We start from the raw sequence: 6,393 nt of genomic DNA on the forward strand, positions 1-6,393 counted from the left end.
TGGTGATGTGATGTGTTGACGTGATGTGATGATGTGATGTGATGTGGTGATGTGATGTGGTGATATGGTGGTGATATGGTGATGTGGTGATGTGGTGGTGATATGGTGATGTGGTGGTGATATGGTGATGTGGTGGTGATATGGTGATGTGGTGATGTGGTGGTGATATGGTGATGTGGTGATGTGGTGATGTGATGTGTTGACGTGATGTGATGATGTGATGTGATGATGTGATGTGATGATGTGATGTGATGTGGTGATGTGATGTGGTGATATGGTGATGTGATGTGTTGACGTGATGTGTTGTGGTGATGTGGGGATGTGATGTGGGGATGTGATGTGGGGATGTGATGTGTTGACGTGGTGATGTTATAATGTGATGTGTTGATGTGATGTGGTGATGTGCCGTAGCTCAGTTGGTAGACCATGGTGCTTGCAACGCCAGAAAAGTGGGTTGGAATCCCGGGACCAAACCATATTTAAAATTTATGCACACATGTAATTCCCATTGGCTAAAACTGCCTGCTAAAATGATATATATATGATGAGGCTCAGTGGGTAGAGCATGGCTCTTGCCATGTTACATGCTGACCAGACCGGACTCGTTGCGTGCGCGAGCGTTGCAAAATAAATGTAGAAATCCATGTTATTCAATTACTGCACCCACACTGCTTGCGTGCGCCAACGAGCGTCTGCGTTGCCAAGGGCTAAAATAGAAGTCCTTTCTATTTGTGACGCTGTTCGCGGTGCAAGTCCTGCCTCTCCCACCTCCTCATTGGTTTATAGAAGCAGGTACCCACGTGCCATCTCCTCATTGGTTATACCCACATGGGTAATTGAAAGACAAACTGTTTTGCCGATCGCCGTGGTAATACTATGAAAGTTTAGATACCATTCACCATATAAGTTAAATGATGAAAAAGCCTGGAAGGAGGAGATGACTAGAAACGATTCGGTTGACCGTTTTATTTGTGGATTAATTGTCGGAGTAGAGGACCTTGTGCATTTCAGGTAAAATAACAACTCAATGTTTATATCCCAGGACAAATTAGCTAGCAACAGCAAGCTAGCTAAATAGGACAAATTAGCTAGCATGTGCAAGCTAGCTAGCTAAATTGCCATACATGTTTAATGCTTTTCGACCTGTCCCCAAATGAATGTAATTGGTTCAGAGTTTGTTTTGATATTTTAACCTGTGTGTCGTGATCGCGTTTGGTGTAGGGGGACAAAATACATTTATGCACGATCGCGCACGCGCGCAGCCGGTTTGGGTTCCGTGTTAGGGTTGTGAGTTTGATTCCCCACAGGGGACCAATGTGAAAACGTATGCACTCACAACTCTAAATTGCTCTGAATAAGAGCGTCTGCTAAAATGGAAAAGGAATGAATAGACCAACTCAGTTTTTCCACATAGAAATAAGTTGAATTTGCAAAGTATTTCCAGAAACTGGAAAGCACATCAAGCAAGTATTTTTATATTCCACAAGTATTATCAGATGAAGTGTTTTGTACAGATAATTATCAGACTCCAGTTACAGATGCTGATAAAACATTCTAATACATTTAGATTACATTTTGTCACAAAAGTAGTGAACTAGGACTTGACTAGTCCTGGGCCTTGACTAGTCCTGGGGCTTGACTAGACATGGGCCTTGACTAGTGCTGGGCCTTGACTAGTGCTGGGCCTTGACTAGTCCTGGGGCTTGACTAGACATGGGCCTTGACTAGTGCTGGGCCTTGACTAGTGCTGGGCCTTGACTAGTCCTGGGGCTTAACTAGTCCTGGGCCTTGACTAGTCCTGGGCCTTGACTAGTCCTGGGCCTTGACTAGTCCTGGGCCTTGACTAGTCCTGGGCCTTGACTAGTCCTGGGCCTTGACTAGTCCTGGGCCTTGACTAGTCCTGCATTAGCTGACCAATATATAGACGTCTTCAGCGCTGGCAATTTTTTTTCTTTCCTGCATAGTCAAAAAAAAATCACACCCCCAAACTACTTCCGTCGGCTTTGAACTTCGCAACCCTAGTATTTTACCAATGAGTCCCTGAACGATACGGCTACCATCTGGCCAATACACTGTAGTGTTGCTATTGCATGATTCTAATTCTGTGGTCCTAACACAACACTGTGGTGTAGGTGTGTTGTAGTGTTCCTATGACATTGCTATAATTCTGACGTCCTAACACAGCGCTGCGTTGTCTCCTAGGTGAAGCCCTGGACTGTCTACGCTGTGTGCCAACTAAGGCAGGAAGAGACTGTGAGGTGACAGTAGAAACCTGCCCCCCAGAGAAGGATGGCTGTGCAGCCGCCAGGTTCCTCAGAGCACCATGTAAGTAATGTTACTGACCAGGTTCAAGACCTGGGTCTTCAGACTATGTTAGCCCGCTGAGCTAAACACTAATTATTAAAAATAGACTTGAAAGAGAGTAATGTTGTGCTGATGCTAGATTACTTGAAAAACAGCATTGGATGTCATGTCCCACAAAGTTCTGTGCCAGTATTCACAAAGTCTCAGAGTGGTGCAGTTTTATATCATAATGAATAAGACTATATGGACTCATAATCAGCACTCCTGCTCTAAAACGCTCTGTGGAACCTGCAAAAAAAAAAGCATAGACCAGCATAAACACAATGCTGGTCTGTGCTGTTTTATTCTCAGAGGAGATACAGGCCCTGGTTTGAATTATCAAGAATAAAAACTTAACATTGTTCTATATTTTCTCTCTCAGTTGGCCATTTCCAGAGATGCATGGACATGTCGGGCTGTAAGCTGTTCCAAACCAACGCTTACATCAACATGAAGTGCTGTGGCACTGACAAGTGCAACACATTCTAGAATCTATATACTGGTTAACGTTCTAGAATCTATATACTGGTTCACATTCTAGAATCTATATACTGGTTAAAGTTCTAGAATCTATATACTGGTTCACATTCTAGAATCTATATATTGGTTAACGTTCTAGAATCTATATACTGGTTCACATTCTAGACCAGGGGTATTGAAATGCTTCCCTGGAGGTCTGGAGTACTGCTGGTTTCCTATTCTACCTGATAATTCATTGTTCCCACCTGGTGTCTAAATCAGTGCCTGATTAGAAATGAAATAAAATAATAAACAGTGGAACTGGCTTTGAGGTGGAGATTTGGATGTGAGGGTTCTATCTAGACCAATATTGCTCTACTTTATAACATCCTGATTCAGTTCATTGAAGAGAGGAGGTAGAGCATCCACCAGGCAAACCATCACATCAACCATCACAACATAAACCATCACATCAACCATCACAACATAAACCATCACAACATCAACCGTCACATCAACCATCACAGCATCAACCATCACAACATAAACCATCACAACATCAACCGTCACATCAACCATCACATCAACCATCACACCAACCGTCACAACATAAACCATCACAACATCAACCGTCACAACATCAACCGTCACATCAACCATCACATCATAAAACATCACATCAACCATCACAACATCAACCATCACAACATCAACCATCACACCAACCGTCACAACATAAACCATCACATCAACCATCACAACATCAACCGTCACAACATCAACCGTCACATCAACCATCACATCATAAAACATCACATCAACCATCACAACATCAACCATCACAACATCAACCGTCACATCAACCATCACATCATAAAACATCACATCAACCATCACAACATCAACCATCATATCAACCATCACATCAACCGTCACATCATAAAACATCACAACATCAACCATCACAACATCAACCATCACAACATCAACCATCACATCAACCGTCACAACATCAACCATCACATCAACCATCACAACATCAACCGTCACATCAACCATCACATCAACCATCACATCAACCGTCACATCATAAAACATCACATCAACCATCACAACATCAACCGTCACAACATCAACCATCACAACATAAACCATCACATCAACCGTCACAACATCAACCATCACAACATCAACTATCACAACATCAACCATCACATCAACCATCACAACATCAACCATCACATCAACTGTCACAACATCAACCATCACATCAACCATCACAACATAAACCATCACATCAAACATCACAACATCAACCATCACAACATCAACCATCACATCAACCATCACAACATCAACCATCACAACATCAACCGTCACATCAACCATCACATCATAAAACATCACATCAACCATCACAACATCAACCATCACATCAACCATCACATCAACCGTCACAACATCAACCATCACATCAACCATCACAACATCAACCATCACATCAACCGTCACAACATCAACCGTCACAACATCAACCATCACATCAACCATCACATCAACCATCACAACATCAACCATCACAACATCAACCATCACAACATCAACCATCACATCAACCATCACATCAACCATCGCAACATCAACCATCACAACATCAACCACCACATCAACCATCACAACATCAACCATCACATCAACCACCACATCAACCGTCACAACATCAACCATCACAACATCAACCACAACATCAACCATCACAACATCAACCACCACATCAACCATCACAACATCAACCATCACATCAACCATCACATCAACCATCACAACATCAACCACCACATCAACCATCACAACATTAACCATCACAACATCAACCATCGCAACATCAACCACCACATCAACCACTCAAATATGCTGGATATTTATCAACAAACGTGAATAATTATTCGACTTGAAATAAACCAAAACCTTAAAATCTTTTTTCAAGATGATTGAATCTGAGCAAAGTGTATCAATCATCACTGCAGGAATTATACAACAAACACTTCTGAAATAAAGAATCACTTTTTGCTTTAATGATCCAAAAACACTTTTGTACAACATTAGAAAATACGATGCAAATATTTTGTCTTGACGACAAAAACAGCTATGGGGGGGGGGAACATCTGACTGACAACATTATGGGGGACAATGAGGGGAACATCTGACTGACAACATTATGGGGGACAATGAGGGGAACATCTGACTGACAACATTATGGGGGACAATGAGGGGAACATCTGACTGACAACATTATGGGGGACAATGAGGGGAACATCTGACTGACAACATTATGGGGGACAATGAGGGGAACATCTGACTGACAACATTATGGGGGACAATGAGGGGAACATCTGACTGACAACATTATGGGGGACAATGAGGGGAACATCTGACTGACAACATTATGGGGGACAATGAGGGGAACATCTGACTGACAACATTATGGGGGACAATGAGGGGAACATCTGACTGACAACATTATGGGGGACAATGAGGGGAACATCTGACTGACAACATTATGGGGGACAATGAGGGGAACATCTGACTGACAACATTATGGGGGACAATGAGGGGAACATCTGACTGACAACATTATGGGGGACAATGAGGGGAACATCTGACTGACAACATTATGGGGGACAATGAGGGGAACATCTGACTGACAACATTATGGGGGACAATGAGGGGAACATCTGACTGACAACATTATGGGGGACAATGAGGGGAACATCTGACTGACAACATTATGGGGGACAATGAGGGGAACATCTGACTGACAACATTATGGGGGACAATGAGGGGAACATCTGACTGACAACATTATGGGGGACAATGAGGGGAACATCTGACTGACAACATTATGGGGGACAATGAGGGGAACATCTGACTGACAACATTATGGGGGACAATGAGGGGAACATCTGACTGACAACATTATGGGGGACAATGAGGTAGATAAAGAAAGAACTGTGTATTAGAGGGACAAGAGGAACAGCTACTAATGCATCAGAAATGACTAAAGAACAAACCTTAACTTCCACATAAACTGAATGATCACTTATTCATGCATTGATGTCAATGGGAGACTAGGTGACAAATTTGACCTAAGGAAGTTAGGATTCTCCCTGAAGTTTATTGGAAGATTTACTATAAGTTTTAGTGATGGACGGATTGACAATGACAACAATGACAGAGCCCAGCTACCCCCACAACGTTCTGAGAACGTTTCTTAGTGCTTGGTGAGAGTGTGGTTGTCCTTTGGTTATTTTGTATACGACCTTCCCACAACGTTCTGGGAATAGTGCAGGGTAGTTGATTGGCTTTGGAACATTCTTAGCACAATAATGGAACTTCGAAAATTGTATTTTCTTGGTATTTCATTACTTTAACAGAACGTTTCCTAAAATGTCAAACATGGTTACATTTCATTTCAATTTTGGTAATGTTCTAGAAACGTTCTCCAACTGGTTTGACATTTTAAAATAGTTCAGAGAAGGTTAAGAAACAACGTTCTTCTGTGGGAATTTCAGTACTTCAGCATAACGTAAA

Source organism: Salmo trutta, chromosome 21 (assembly GCF_901001165.1).
Source record: "Salmo trutta chromosome 21, fSalTru1.1, whole genome shotgun sequence".
Classification (NCBI taxonomy): domain Eukaryota; kingdom Metazoa; phylum Chordata; class Actinopteri; order Salmoniformes; family Salmonidae; genus Salmo; species Salmo trutta.